This window comes from Lissotriton helveticus, chromosome 5_1, assembly GCF_964261635.1.
Source record: "Lissotriton helveticus chromosome 5_1, aLisHel1.1, whole genome shotgun sequence".
Classification (NCBI taxonomy): Eukaryota; Metazoa; Chordata; class Amphibia; order Caudata; family Salamandridae; genus Lissotriton; species Lissotriton helveticus.
Window position 1 is genome coordinate 88,164,744 of NC_136065.1, and position 16,911 is coordinate 88,181,654.

The 16,911-nt window shown below is 44.5% G+C and overlaps 1 pseudogene across 1 annotated transcript in view; it reads left to right on the forward strand.

Annotated features, from left to right (window-relative positions):
* The window catches only part of LOC144754186 (E3 ubiquitin-protein ligase TRIM39-like), a 188,911-nt pseudogene extending 175,090 nt beyond the window's left edge, over positions 1 to 13,821 (forward strand). Inside the window, exon 6 of the transcript XR_013594677.1 lies at positions 13,195 to 13,821. The product of XR_013594677.1 is annotated as an E3 ubiquitin-protein ligase TRIM39-like (transcript). The remainder of the gene's footprint in view (positions 1 to 13,194) is intronic.
* The last annotated feature ends 3,090 nt before the right edge of the window (positions 13,822 to 16,911 follow it).

Below are 16,911 nucleotides of genomic sequence, written 5' to 3' on the forward strand. Positions count from 1 at the left end.
GTGACAAAAGTTTAAAAACTGAAGCAGTTCCTTTACAGCTTATTGAACTACCAAATACAGTTTGGTCGAAGCTGGCTATAGATTTCATTGGCCCTTTTGGTACACTGCCAAGGAAACTGAAGTTTGCTATTGTAGTGGTTGATTACTACAGCAAATGGTGGGAAGTTAAGTTTGTAGAAGAACCCAATACTCTCAATGTCATTAAGTTTTTGAAAAACTTATTTGTAAGAGAAGGGTTTCCTCAAGAGATTGTTTCGGACAATGGTGTCCAGTTTATTTATAAAGATATGAGAAGTTTTCTTGACAGTAATGCAATCAAACATGGGTGTGTGGTCTTATATCATCCTCAGGCCAATGGCCTGGTAGAAAAAATGAATCGCACATTAGTAGAATGTATTCAATGGGGAATTCAGAACAAGTTTGATATTTGCAAGGCTGTTGAAGAAATGTTGTGGTCTCATAGATGCTGTCCAAATGTTGTTTCTGGTATTTCACCATTCGAAGTCTTACGAGGACGACCACCTGCCTCAAGACTATGTCCTGCTTGGTTGGGAGAATTTCAACATAAAAATGAACATATGCTAAACATGGACAAAGTTGTGAGACCAAAAGTGGAATAATATCAAAACAAAATGAAAAATAATTATGATACTATCCATAGGGTAAAACCTGTAGGAAACAAACTCAAGGTAGGTGACTGGGTCCGCATTAAGGATCCTAATCATGTTCCTAAAGGGTTGTCGAAGTTTAAACCTCCGGTCAGGATTGAGGTTGTGACAAAAAATGCAGTGAGAACTAGTAGAAATGAATGGTGGAATAAGGGAAGAGTAGTCCAGGTGCATTTGCATGATTTCTCTCATGATAATGATGTTTCTTCTCACGATTCCAACGTTTCATCCAAGACATCTTTCCATACTGTTCCTCCTACAATTTCCTCTCCTGATATCCACGTTACTGTACCAAAGTCCAATTCTTATCCATTTTCTGAACGTAGGACCGGTAGGAGAAATATTGTTAAACCCATAAGGTTTCGTGATTAATGTCTTTTATTGTTTCCAATTAGTTTTATTTTCTTAATTACCATTTCTTTCCTTTGGGTTTAGGTATTTCAGGTTATGTAATATTTTATTGTGTAAGGAAGGGAGATGTTGTGGTGATCTGGCTGCATTACATCATCACTCATGTCATGTGAATCTAGAATGTGTTATGTATTGGTCTGGTTGAGACATTCTATGTTACACAGTTACTTGAGATCTGCTGTACAGCTGTGACCAATAAACCTACTTCTTGAAGTATCTTTGTTTGGTGATATATTACTTCATTACACTTTCCTCTCACCTTGTCTACAGTTCTGCCCATACCTACAATTGTCACTCCCAGGGGGCAACTGCTCTGGCCGAGTCACATCTTGTGAAGCCTCATACCCTCCAAGTAAGATCTTTTCTTTCACCCCTTGGAGCTTAGCAGTTTCCACGGTGACTCTCCCACCATTTCACAGCCACATTCTTGTTCATCCCTGTGTGTCTACCTCTGCGGTGATACACACACCAACCTTGCTCTGCATATCAAACATTCATTACCCACGGCGGGACACACAGAGGAGTACTGCTCCTCCCAGTTATGCTGCCCCAAAGGCAATATTCTTCACAGCTTGATGTATTTCATAGCTGTGGTGTATATTTCTGGTTACTTCACAAGTAAAGTTTCTTGCATACCTCATTTTAATTAGAATCTCCTAAGTGAAACTACTACTATGTATATTTTGGGTCTCTGAGGTTATCTGTGCTTACTGAGTACTGTTTTACAAGTGTAGTCTTCCTGCATGATTTTATTATCGAGAGTGTATTAGAGTACAATATAGGGATTGCTACCGTACACTTTTAGCCTCTCAGTTCGACTTAGCTTAATTGAAGTTCCTCGCATTTAGGTTCCTTTTCAGTGATCCCATGCCGAGTCCCTTTTGTGGACTCCTCCTGCTCTGCACCCCCTGTTTCAACCAAGCATAGTGTCCACTTACTTGCTATTGTTTTGCTGCTGCAGCCTGCTAGGATAGCCTACCTCCTCTACTATGTCAGGACAGGCTATGAGCCAACCCCCTCCATTACTAAATGAAATCGGTGAACCGGAAATTCACTGGAAAGAATGGATAAATTTGTTTGCCTCATACCTCATAGCCATAGGCGGCGAAAGGTATTCAGCACTTCGTAAACAACACATCTTATTGAATAACCTAGGCATACAGGGCAGGATGATATATGACACCTTACCTGGACTGGAGCTAGAAGAGGATGAGGAGGATGTGGATGAGTTTAAAGTCACTCTTTTAAAGTTAGAGGCACATTTTGGTGACCGGGAAAACGTAGTTTTGGAGCAGCATAAGTTCTTCACCCGTATCCAAGGTAAACAACAATCTGTCATCAATTACATAGCAGCACTTAGAGGCCTGACTCAACTTTGTGACTTTGGCGAACTCACTGACTCACTTATCAGGGACCAACTAGTCAGGTGTACGAATAATAGCTGTATTCAAGAAAAGCTCCTGGCAAAAAACCCTACCTTAAAAGAAGCTGTTAGCGTAGCCATATCAGTAGAACCCACAGCTAAGTGTATCAAAGAGATGAAGGCCCCCAATGAGCTAGTTGCCAATGTTCGTAGTAGCAGTGATGCGCAGGACAATTTCATTAGAAATTAGGTATTCAAGGTTAGACCCGGCAAAGTTAAGCATAACCATTCGGTCAGAGAGAAGAAGAGGTTAAAATGCTATAGATGTGGAAGCAGCAATCACCTTGCCAATGATGTGTGTTGCACTGCCTGCAATGTCACATGTGTCAAATGTAATAAGAAGGGGCACCTGGGCAGAGTTTGCAATAATAGTGAGAACAGTCAAGTTAAAGTTGTGCACAGTGAAGGGGACGTGACCCCTAAGTACGTTTTTCAAATAAGAACCAGGGACTACCAACCTTCTCAAACTCCTCTTGGGCATTCCAAAAACCACGGATCTAATGAATATCCAAAATGCACCTTCTTTGTGAATATTATTCCCATAGACGTGTTTGCTGATTCGTGTGCCCCGGTTACCTTACTTAACATGGATGGCATTAATGACATAATTGACACCTCCAGCCTCAAAATGCTAGAACTTGACATTTCAGCTATTGGGTATGCTGATGAGAACATTCCATTGTTGGGGATGATGATGGCATGTATTAAATTCAAAGGGAGAACTACATGGGGAAAAGTGTATATGGTAAGCAAAGGTGATGATCTTTTGGGTTGGCATCATCAAAGAGAGTTGGGGATGTTCCTTGATCCCAATAATAAAGATCAAGTTCTCTTAGCCAAGCGGGAGGAGGGAACCAGCAGTAATTTAAACAATCATCTTGAATTGTTCACCGGATTTGACCACAATGTAAATGGTACTGCCTGCAGTGTAACTCCCACGGGAGTGAACATCATTACAAATCATAATGCTAAAACCCCAGTAGAATGGGGGTTACCTGAGCTGTTTCATGCTGTATCAGGAACTGACGTGGTTAAAAGTTGGCCTGCAGCGGAAATTTGCTCCTTTCCAGATAATCCCACAGCAGTGCCTAAGACACCATGGACTAAGTTGGCATTAGAAATTATAGGTCCCACGGGACAATTGGGTTTCCTGAAGAAATTTGTGATTGTACTTATAGACTACACTTCTCACTGGATCAAGTATAAGTTGGCTCAATGTTTCTCGACCAAAACTCTCATTGACTTTTTAAGAGACTCTTTTGCATGTGAAGGTGTGCCAGCTTGCATAGTCACCAACAATAATATCAAATTCTCTACTATGGAAATGAAGGCATTCCTTAATGAGCTGAGCATCAAGCATGAGATTTTCACTTTACAAGACCACAGGTACAATGACCCCATTTGGATGTTAATTCCCCAAATCAAAAATATCACACATCTAGCTGGTGCCAACAATCTGGATGTAGACAAAATGTTAAGCGATAGCGTTTGGGTATATCACACCTCTTCCGACTTGGTAACGGGGGTAAGCCCTTTTGCTTCCATCAGGGGAAGAGATCTGATTGCCAAATCGATTATTCCCGGATTTATGTGCCTAACGCCCTCATCATAATGTATCCTTTTCCAGCTTCCTTCAATTAGGGAGCAGTGTTACTGGTGTTCCCTGTAACTGAATTGTAATTGTTTTTTCCCCTGCTCAGCATCCTCCCGTTCCTATCCCCTCCGTAAGGAGATGTGTTGTAATCTACCTCCTTCCCCTTGGTACCTTCCTCCCTCCCCTGCTTCCCTTCCCCTGTTGGAACGTTCCTCTAGAGTTCACTGTAGAATGTTGGACAGCCTATCAGTTGCGTAGAGTGGATGACAGAATAAAGACATTCTTACTTACCTGCCTGAAGTTTTCTCTTCTTTACAACAGCGGTCATCTTTGTCAGATGCCGCTTGTGGAGTTTGCTGCTGTGTTTGTTTTTTAGCAAAAGGCTGAACACCCAAACTAATACGGCCAACGGTCTTATAAGCCTCTGTAATAATTCTCGGTAACTGACGGGGTTTCTCAGCTTCGGGAATGTCGCGCAAAGCATTAGACACATGAAAACGTACCGCATCTCCCTTGACATTAGCAAGGAATAGGTTGCGAACCATGTCAAACGCTCCCACGAGTCGCATACCCAACTCTACAGCTGCCTCCGCTCCGTGTTTATCCTGAACACGCTTGATCACGGAGGGCAGGACAGCCATTGACGGGGTGCCAAAGCACCTGGTATAGACTGCCGCAAATATTACATCCCAAGTGGTACAGTCATTTACGTCCGGCACTAAGTCTTTCTGCAAACTAATTGTAAGGATCCTGTGTTTCTCCAAAGGTGAAGTATTCGGGAATACTGCCTCCAGTTGGTCAAATTTCTCGGCAAGCCAAAAGAGTGTCTCATTCCTATCTTGGGGACGCTTGCCCATGATCGCATTAACCATAACCGGACTAAGTTTCAGTCCGTTCGGCCCAACTGCATGCGCCGCTCCCCCCGGGGCCCTGCCCGGGAGATTGCGGGTAATGTGATGAACTAGACCCCTTATCACTGACACTGCAGAGGCATAAAGGGGTCGTAGTTGCGGAGCTGTTAACTGCCCCGCATCCAGATGCGGAGTGTAAGCAGCTAAAACAGGCCATGTAGCGCCTGGGATTTACAACGGCCCTTGTCTGACCGCTGTTACAACGTGTGGGAGGGCGCCATTAAACCAAAACGGTTTGCTACCATGCATAAATCGGAACTTCCTGTGTCCTATATGGCGCGTATTCTGCAGGTGCGACAGCGGGAGTATATGTGTGAAACACACCAGTACCAGCATCAACCGCAGGACACATGACCCAAGAGTAAAATAACGCAAATGGGTGCGCTGCGTCAGCAGATAGCACAAAAACCACTGCCTGCCCTTCCAAAGAGACTAGGAAGTCCTGCAAATGATTGCCCACTGCCAAACGGCTGTGTACAAGGATATCAACCGCAGCCATAGTGCAAGAGCAGAACAATGCAATACAAACGCACAACTGGGTAGTATTTCAATAGAAAACCATTTTATAGTATCAAGCTTGAACAGACCTTTAAAACTATAGGTAGGTTTTATCCGTCACCACTGTCAACCGGAAACAATAGTGAGGGGGTCGTGGACCTATATAAGCACTACTCGAGAGTCTCACAATAAGACCACACTCGTTGGAGGCGCCATGTAGCAAGGATCCTGCTCATACGGAGACCCAGGACATCAGTGAATTGTGGTGTGCCAGAAACTCACCTCCGTACCCAGAGAACCCCAACCAGCTTGTATCAGTGTCACATTGGCTCTTCGTCCTATAGCACAGCGACCAATGATTAGACAACCTAGAACATGCGACTTAGTACAAACTCAGAAATGGTGGGAAGTGAGAACACTCTTTTGTTATACTCTCATACCAGTCCACAACAGGAATAAATAAGAGACACAGTAAGGTTAAAATGTTTATTTTAACAACGTGATCTCATGTGCAGTATCTTAGCCAACATAAGCAGACATATGATTAAAAATAACATGGTCAGCATGGATACAATTCCATAAAACACAAAAGGAGAAAGCATATTATAATGCAGGTGAAAACAGGTCCTATAATGCCTAGTATTAACACCCTCCCTAAATAGGAACTATGTATTATAAACTAAAGAAGGTCTCTTAGGCTTGTTTTGAGGGACCCCATTACCTTTCAGCTCAGTAAGAGTGAATTACATCTAGATCAGCATTGGCTCTCTGCATCCCTGGAAACGGAATCTTCCAAGTGTGTGAAATCATGGCGAGTGTGCAATAATAAAAGCGCCAGAACTTAGCTAGCTCATAGCTGCCAAATTGTTGTGTGTAGTAAGCGTTACTCGAACATGCCGAAAAACAGCTACCATGTTTTGATAACCTTGACGGCTTCAGCACTAACTGTGCAGACTAGGGGCACGATGTAAGTCTATAGATGTCGAATACAAAAACCTTTTCTCATGTGTAGACCTTCGTGAAGGCTAACTTACAAAAACAACTATGCGGTGTCGTGTGCAAAAGCTAAAATGGCGTTTAAACTTCTAATAAGCCATGCTAACATAACATGCACGCAAAGCAGGCCTCAATCCATACTACAATCTAATACAATGAATTGACTAGGACAGTACACCTTCTAGTATCTCTCTTACTCTATACAGTCCAATGCAGTGTACTGGCTAGTGCAGTACTCCTTCAAGTAGCTCTGTTACTCTGTACAATCTAATATAGTGAACTATCTAGTACAGTCCACCTTCTAGTAGCTCAATTGTCTCTACCATCTAATGCAGTGTACTGATTAGTACAGTACACCTCCTAGTAGCTTTATCATACTGTACTATCTAATGCAGTATACTAATTAGTACAAAATACCTTCTAGTAGCTCTGTACCATTGAATACAGTATACCTTCTAGTACTTTACACCTTGGATTGGCTCTGTCACTCTGTACCATTTTTTTAGTAGTACTGTATACCTTTTTGTTTACTTGAAATCCATATAACAAGCTTTTTTAACCCATAAATATATCCATAAAAATACATTAAATATGAAGATAGTAATACAGAATTGTTGAATAAAACAGATTTACCGACAGGGAGTAAATCCTAAAATCCATAAGTATAAATAGTATAAACATTTAAGCCAGTGTACAAAAAGCAAAGAAAAAACAGTATCCACTGCTGGTTATAAATATAAACTAAACAATAGATTAAACCATGAGTACCCGGGGTATACCTAAAAATCAGCGAAGATGTGGAAAATACTAAACCATCCTAAATTCAATGATGTAACTGAATTGCAAGAGAATATCAAATGTTGCATAATAAATTAAGATCCTGGTATTGCCGGACATGGATATTAAACATAGTGGCACTACCTCCTAAAAATACGCTGAATTTTGAGATCTTAATCAAAATAAGCTGCCCAGATCCCCTCAAATTTCTTAAGTCCCCCAAATTGTAATGCATAGGTTTGTTCACTCTTTTTAACTAGTTTCATTTTTCAGACCCATTCATGGACAGATGGTATGAGATCTGATTGTCATCTTTGAAGCAGAAGTGATCTGGCTACAGCCTTTGCAATATATAATAATTTGACAAGTTTGTCTGGGAATAGAAGGTCTGGGTCGAAGCCAAATATTATTAGCCAAGTTCTCGATCCTTTTGAAAATACCACATTTACATTCCAGATAAAAAAAATATATAATTCCAGAACCTCTGGATCAAGGGGCATTGTAGTTTAATATGTGCCCAGTTGGCTGAAGGATGTTTAAGGCAACGGAAGCACTGCGCTGGTTGATTGGTATACATCTTAGACAGAAAAAGTGGAGTTCTATTAAGTAGCCATTTACTAAAAAATAACATCCTTTGCCAATTAGCTCCCCTTAACGTGCTGAAATTAAGATTGTTGACTGCTGACCGCATACTCGCTGAGGTTTCGCTTAACCTATTTCGAAATGGCTTTCTTCTTCAAATCAATACCCTTGATGGAAGCTAAGCACTTTTTCCATTCCCCAGGTTTCTTAAATGCCGTCTCTTCTAATAATTTGTATCCTAAGGATTTCCGTTCACTGATCTAGACCAGGAATTTGCAAAAAATATTATATGACCCAAGAAGAAGGAAGTCATTAACGATCAAATGAGACATTTCAGCTATGCTCAGCCATCTATCATTCCTCAAAAATTCTTAAGATTTTCCGGAATCCAGCATTGGTCCATTTTTGTGTTATTACTGAAGATTCTCTAATCCCAGATAATAAGATAGGGCCAGATTTCGGGGTTGATGAGTTGATTGCGAGTATAGAGTATCTTCTATAAAAAGCCTGCAGTTTTGGGAAAAACCACTGTACACACTTGTATCGTACTAATTTAGGCGATTTAACAATTGTTAATTGGCAGTGGTTCTGATATTCCTTGCAAATTAAATTCATAAAATAGTTAATAAAAAGATTTGATTGTAGTTCCGGATTAAATTTCGATCTATATTGTGCAAAATATGCAAAGTAATAATCCCCGAGATTCGGGAGAGCTAATCATCCGTTTTCCAGCTCTTTGTAAAAAGTGCTTAGTGCAATTCGAGGGGCCTTCTTTGCCCAAAGGAAGGCTGTAAACATAGACTCTATTTTGGTAAAAAAGGAGCTGATTAAAATACAGGGAATCACAGAGAAAAGGAAATTGAATAGTGGAAGGACAGTCATTTTAATCAAAGCAACCCTACCCAAGATGGTTAATGGGAGAGAGCTCTATTGAAGGAATAAGTCCTGAACTTTTCGTACTAGTGGGGTGAAATTAAATTCGTATAAATCAACTATGTGTGCTGAAAAATAAACACCCTGATACCTCTTAGGTGTTGTGTTTAAATGAGAAAGACTATCGGGGTGTAGATCTATGCATGCTCCGCCACACTGTATGATTTCTGTCTTTTTTAAATGTATTTTATATCCACCTAATGCCTCAAACTTCTCGAAGATCTCAAAAGTTTTTGCTTGGGCCTTCTTCTCAGGCTTTATAATAAGCATGATGTCATCGGCATAAAGTTTCAATTTTGCCATAGTTGGAAGTGGAGGGCAGATATCAATACTATTCATAATTACAATCGCTAATGGCTCGATAAAAAAGGCGAATAGTACCGGAGACAGAGGGCACCCTTCTCTAGTCCCCCATTTAACCTTAACCTGGCCAGCATCTGAGGTGTTAATGATTATGTTGGCTTCAGCATTTAGATATAAATTCTGAACCAACCCCGTAATTTTGGGAGGTATGCCAAAATTTTACAGAATAAAAAAGAGTCCCAAACAACTAGGTCAAATGCCTTTTCAGCATCTAAAAGAAGGACTAGAGCAGGTATCCTCTTAGTCTCAAAATAATCCAATGCTTCCGTTAAATAGTGCGTATTTGTGCCGAGCTTCCTGCCAGCAATAAAACCACTTTGGTCAGGGTGAAACAAATGTGAGGCATTTTTATTAAAATGATTAGCTTGGTGATTATTTTATAGTCCGAATTTAATAACGTGATGGGGCGGTAAGAATTAGGATCTTCGTTATCCTTTCCCTTTTTCAAAAAGCTGACTATATTCCCATTTCTGAATGAAAATGGTATCATCCCACCTTCTAAAATGTAATCAGCTAACTGTGAAAAATAATCTGAAATGGCACTACGAAAGACTTAAAAAAAATTATGCAGGGAGGCCATCCGGGCGGCAGGCTTTGCCGCTCGGAAGATTTCTTCATGACCCCCTCCAGCGCAACATTTGTAAACGGCCTTGCCATACTCATTTTCTCCATATCCGAGAGTACCAGCAATTCATTTCTCTGGAGGAACCCTCTCAGGGATGTGATATCAATAATCTGTTGTTGGCCATATATAGACCTATAATGTTGTAACATTATATGACCTATTTTTACCGGGTCGTCAGTACGGGAAGCAGTTGAAGGACATTTTAATTCAGTTGTCTGATTAGTAACATCCTGTTCACTTGCCTGCCATGCAAGGAACCTACCAGTAATTACTTTCTTCATAAATTTTTGGTCTATGGTGCTGGTAAAAGGATTCTCTCTTAAGATAGTATCTTTCGCTAAGATCGCGTTTAGCCTGATCAAGCTGCCTCTGGTTCAGAACTGTGGGATTGCTAAGAAATGCTTTGAGAGACCTTTGTACTGTCTGTTCTAAGGATCGTTTTTCTTCCTTAACTTTCCTAAGTTCATCGGCATCTTTCCCAATGGCTAGACCTCCAATGAAAGCCTTGAGTGAATCCCAAACCACATATAAATGTACAGAGCCATGGTTACGCGTGAGAAATTCTTCAATCCCGGTTTCAATAAAGAGCACCCAATTTTCTTCTGATAAATATTGCCTATTTAGCATCCATCTTTAAGGAGTCCTAATATAGTCCCCTAACTGTAACTCAAGAATCAACTTTGCATGGTCTGAGAATCCATTCTAAAGGATTCTCTGCTGGCTGAAACTCAGTCTCCTAGAAGTAAGAAAAAAATCTATGTGTGATGAGGTATGAAATCTGCCTGACAAACAAGTATATGCGATCATGGTTGGGAATGTCCCCCACCAAAGATCCAATATGTCCAGAGTCCAGCCGTAAGTTTGTATAACTCTTAGAGTTCTAGGTTTCAGCTGTTTTTTGGACAGAGCAAAGGAGTCGATTTTAGGAGTCATCAAAAAATTAAAATCCCCCCCGAAGATCAGTTCTGCATACCTTGATGAAGGTATGTCACCCTTTGCCATTTAAGGCAGTGTGTTGACTAGGTCAGTATACCGTCTATTAGCTCTTTTACTCTGTACCATCCAATGCAGTGTACTGGCTACCTTGGAGTAGCTCTGTTGCTCTTTACCCTATAATGTAGAGTACTGACTAGTACAATTTACTCTCTAGTAGCTCTGATACTCTGTACCATCCAATGCAGTGTACTGACTAGTACTGTATACCTTGGAGTGGCTTTGTCTCTCTGTATCATCTAATGTAGTAACTGGGTAGTACTGTATACCATGGACTATCTCTGTCATTCTGTGTCATCTAATGCAGTGTACTGACTAGTACTGTATGCTTTCAAGGAGTCCTGTCACTCTGTATCATCTAAAACAGTGTACTGACTAGTGTACTAGACCTTGGAGTAGCTCTGTTTTTCTGTGTCATCTAAAGCAGTGTACCGAGTAGAACTGTATACCTTGGAGTGGCATTGTCACTCTGTGCCATCTAATACAGCATACTGACTAGTGTAGTATACCTTCGAGTAGATCTTTCACTCTGCACCATCTATGGTAGTTTACTGACCAGTACTGTCTACCTTGGGGTATCTCTTTCACTTTGTGTCATTGGATGCAGTGGACTGATTACTGCAGTATATCCTGAACAACTCTGTACCATCTAATGCAGTGTGCTGAGTAGTACAGTACACCTTCTAGTAGATCCGTCACTCTGTACCATCTAACGCAGTGTACTGACAAGTGCTGCATACCTTGGGGTAGCTCTGTCACTCTCTTCTAATGCAGTGTACTGACTAGTATCGTGTGGCTTCGAGGGTCTCTGTTAATTTGTAACATCTAATGCAGTGCACTAACTACCTCAGTACACCTTCTAGTAACTCTAGGACTCTGTTGCATCTAATGCAGTATACTGACTAGTATAATACACCTTCTAGTAGCTCTGCTACTTTATACCATCTTGACTAACTCTATTAGTCTGTGCCATCTAATGCAGTGTACTGACTAGCACTGTATCCCTTGGAGTTGCTCTGTCACTCTATATCACCTAATGCAATTTACTGAGTAGTTCTGTATACCTTGGCGTAGTACTGTTACCTGGTACCATCTGACCCATTTTACTGACTAGTACAGTATGCCTTCGAGTGGATCTGTTACTCTGTAATATCCAGTACAGTGTACTGGAAATTACACCTACTGGTAGCTCTGCCACTTTGCACCATCTAATGCAGTGGATTGACTAGTACAGTATACCTTTTAGTAGCTCTCTTACTCTGTACCATCCAATGCTTTGTACTGACTAGTACTGTATACCTTCCAGTAGCTCTGTCACTCAGTAGCATCTAATGCAGTGTATTGACTTTTACTGTATACCTTCTAGTAGCCCTCCTACTCAGCGCCATCCAATGTGGTGTACTGCCTAGTACTGTATTCTTAAGGGTAGCTATGTTACTCTGTGCCATATAACGTAGTTTAACTGATTAGTACATTTTACCTTGCAGTGTCTGTGTCACTCTATACCATGTAATGCGGTGTACTGTCCGGTACAATATACCTTGAAGTAGGTCTGTCACTCCACACCATCTAACGGAGTGTACTGACTAGTATAGTACACTTCTTTTACCTGTGTCACTGTGTGACATGTAATGCTTTATACTGACAAGTACTGTATACCTTGAAGTAGGTCTGTCACCCTGCTCCATCTAAAGGAGTGTACTGACTAGTACTGTATACCTTGTAGAAGCTCTGTTACTCTGTACTATCTCTTATAGATTACTGACTTGTACAGTATACCTTGGAGTAGCTCTGTCACTCTGTGCCGTCTAATGCAGTGAAGTGACTAGTACAGTATAGCTGCTAGTAGCTGTCATATTCTGTACTATCTATTACAGATTAGTAGAGATTGCCTAGGAGTATCTCTGCCACTCTGTGATATCTAACGCAATGTACTTACTAGTACAGTACACCTTCAGGTAGCTCAGTGCCATCTAAATCGGTGTACTGACTAGTACAGTATCTCTTCTAGTAGCTCTCTTACTCTGTACCATGCAACGCACGGTACTGAGTAGTACTGTATACCTTGGAGCAGCTCTGTCACTCTGTGCCAAATAATGCAGTGTACTGACTAGTACTGTGCCCTATCTGCTGCCGTGCTTTGTGTAGTACAGTGTGCACAGTGTGTGTGTAGTATACTGCGTGGTGCAGTGTAGTGTGTAGTAGAATGTCCTGGCCTCTGTAGCGCAGTGTGCTGTTTGGTGTAGTGTGTGCTCTAGGTGAATGCGCGCTTTAGTGTAGTGATCAGTCTAGTGCCACGCTCTCTAGCGCCGCGTGCTCCTTTCAGGTGTGGTGTTAATTAATAATATGTAAAACAGAAGCAGCAATTACAGCCTTTCTTTGTGTCATTAAATCTCTAATTGTGAATCTCTTCTCTGCAGTGATGGTGACTCTGGATCCTGACACGGCTCATCCACAGCTCCTCCTGTCTGAGGGGGGGAGACGAGTGAGATACACGGGCACAGCACAGCGCCTGCCGGACACCCCCAAGAGATTCACCCACTGGCTCTGTGTGCTGGGGAGCGAGGGGTTCACCTCCGGCAGACATTACTGGGAGGTGCAGCTGCTGCAGGAGAGGGTTGGGTGGCATGTGGGGGTCGCAGCAGAGTCTGTGGACAGGAAGGGATACTTCACATGGTCACCTGAGGGGGGAGTCTGGGCTGTGTGGGGGTGGAAGGGTCAGTACAAGGCTCTCACCTCCCCAGAGACCCCTCTGTACCCTCGTGAGAAGCCCCTGAAGCTGGGTGTGTATCTGGACTACGAGGGGGGGGCGGCTGTCCCTGTACAATGCTGACTCCATGGAGCTTCTCTACTCCTTCCCGCAGGCCCCCTTCACACAGAGGCTCTTCCCAATCTTCTGTCTCTGGGACAGAGCGGAGCTGAGGCTGGTGTGAGCCCCCCACCCCCCTTCCTTCTGCAGTGATAACAGTGTGACCAGGAGCACAAGCAGAGACCCTTTTAAATAATAAAACGCTCCATTTGTCTCAACTGTCAATCCTCAGTTTAAACACCGACATTCGAAATAGTCTTCCTCACAATGACCCTCCCACATGTTGCCATGACAACCAGAAGCCTCATGTGAAACTGACTGCTACATATCTTTTCCTTATACAATTTATAACAAGCCCAGAAAATGTTTGCCGTGTGAATCATACACCAAATGTCATGTAAGATATAATAAAGTATCTGTAGAATTCAAAAATGTGTATTTCTTTGGCATGCAGAGCTTTGATATTAATATATCACATTATAGCGCTGCACTGGGAAGTACTTATTAACAGTGATTGTTTTTAAACATGACCTTAGAAACCATTCCTGCCCCCGCCCAACAACAGTGCTAATATTAGAGACCTCAGACGCAAGACAGTTGTCACGTGAACCCTGTATGTTACCCAGATTCTCGGCGGCTTTAGGACAGTGCGACCTGTGCAGCTGCGCCTACTCTGACTTGGGAGTGGCGCTGTGTGCAGAAATAACTTTAGGTTTTGAAAGCACCTGCTGCTTCCTTGTGTAGTCAGCAGTTTTCAGGTAACAAAAAAAATGGCAAGATAACGCTGCTCATAAATGTTTCTGCTGGAGGGAGATGGAGGTTTTTTCTAGTGCCAGTTTTGACTCATCATAAAGTAGCACAGAGGGTTAATATACCTGCTGCAAAGAATGTGTTCATGCAGATCCCAGAATGGTAATCCTCATTGGTTTGTGTAACATTTCCTATAGACTGATTTACACACTCATTGACTGATAATGCGTGCTTGGTGTAAAGTGCCCTGACACCCTAGAGTTGGCATGAGTAGTGCTATAAAACTAAAGAAATGCAAGTGAGAAAGGAGCTGTGAAGAGATGAGTGGCACTGTTGGAAGGTGGGATTGAGGAAACCTTTGCTGAAGGCAGTCAGGGCCCTCTCACTAAAAGCTGGGCCTCCCAGATTCTTATAGATTAAGAAACTTTATACTCTATTAAATCAAATGCAATAGGTTTTTGTACCGCTGGTATTCTAAACTTACGGATTTGAAGTTGCTTTCATATGCAATAGTGAGGATAATTGAGGATCAGTTAGGTCAAATATGTGCAGAGGATGCCGGTAGTGGTGGTAGCTGTGGCAGAGCTCCAGTAGAGACGGCAGGATTGAGACTGACCGGGCAGATTAAAGCACTGTGATACCCCCCTCCTCCCCCACCCCCGTGATCTCCCCCTCCCCCCGCCGAAGCCCAATGCAATTCCCCTGCAGCAGAAACCGCTTAAAACAAACGGAGTTGTACCCGATTAGGCGACTCATTGAGGAGTACTTGCTGCAGTTCCTGGTGCAGCTAGTGAAGGACAGCTTGTCAATGGCGCCGAAGGGGGTGGCTGGTTCCGCGAAGGTGACGGCGGCAGTATTGTCTCGCAAGACCCGCTTAGAGGCTGCGGCGGATGCCTCGGCATTGCCAGGTTCTCCCGGCCGCCCTCCACAGATTCACTCCCCGGACCCGCCAGCGTTTAGGAGAGGAAGGGGCGGAGTAACTACCAAAAATCGCCCCGTGGGTCCCTTCGGTAGCAGATTTGCTCCGTCGGGCGAAGGACGTGCCAACTGAAGCAGGCGCAGCAGTGCCGGTGTCGGTGTCAAGTACCGGCAATGGAATTACTCGCAGTGGCAATGAGGTGAGCCTAGAGCAGGGGTCTTCAAACCAGTCCTGGCGCCCCGTATCCATGCCAGATTTTTGGGATATCCCCATCTGGTGACCACGGTTCGATCCCCGGCACCGGCGGCAGATTAGCCCAGCACCAGGTGACTCTGGGAAATAGCTGGCGCCGCGGCTAGGGCGGCTGACTCCGGAATCTGGAGATTTTTTTATTTAAGGTTTTTGTAGAGCGCGTAGTAACCCTCGAGCATCCCAGAGATCAGGGTTCGATCCCCGGCACCGGCCGCAGATTAGCCCAGCACCACGTGACTCTGGGAAGTAGCTGGCGCCGCGGCTAGGGAGGCTGACTCCGGAATCTGGAGATCACGGTTCGATCCCCGGCACCGGCGGCAGATTAGCCCAGCACCAGGTGACTCTGGGAAATAGCTGGCGCCGCGGCTAGGGCGGCTGACTCCGGAATCTGGAGATTTTTTTTAATTTAAGGTTTTTGTAGAGCGCGTAGTAACCCTCGAGCATCCCAGAGATCAGGGTTCGATCCCCGGCACCGGCCGCAGATTAGCCCAGCACCATGTGACTCTGGGCAATAGCTTGCTTAATCTTCCCGACGGCCCCTAGCGCCTAGAGACCCTTACGGGTGATTGTGCGCCTTACAAATGTGGATTATTATTATTATTATTATTATTTGGGCCGATTCCGATCCGGTTCGTAAAAGCACATCTGCCCGAATCTGTCGGACAACCACGTACGCCCGGGAGAGGACTGCCCGGGACCCGTGGAGCCCGTCCTGGTCACTCTGACCTGCCATCGGCCTGGAGAAGGGAGCGCCGGACGCCCGGGGGGAGGACTGCCCAGGACCCGTGGAGCCCGTCCTGGGCACTCTGACCTGCCGTCGGCCCGGGGAAGGGAGCCCCGGACGCCCGGGGGGAGGACTGCCCGGGACCCATGGAGCCCGTCCTGGGCACTCTGACATGCCGACGGCCCGGGGAAGGGAGCCCCGGACGCCCGGGGGAGGACTGCCCGGGACCCGTGGAACTCGTCCTGGGCACTCTGACATGCCGCTGACCCGGGGAAGGGAACCCAGGACGCCCGGGAACCGTGGAGCCCGTCCTGGGCACTCTGACAAGCCGTCGGACCGGGGAAGGGAGCCCCGGACGCCCGGGACCCGTGGAGCCTGTCCTGGGAACTCCGGCATGCCATTGGCCCGGGGAAGGGAGTCCCAGATACCCGGGACCCGTGGAGCCCGTCATGGGCACTCTGACAAGCCGGTGTCCCGGGGAAGGGAGCCCCGGACGCCCGGGACTCGTGGAGCCCGTCCTGGGCACTCTGGCATGCCGTTGGCCTGGGGAAGGGAGCCCCGGACGCCCGGGGCCCGTGGAGCCCATCCTGGGCACTTTGACATGCCGTTGGCCTGGGGAAGGGAGCCCCGGACGCCCGGGGGGGGGAGGACTGCCAGGGACCCGTGGAGCCCGTCCTGGGCAC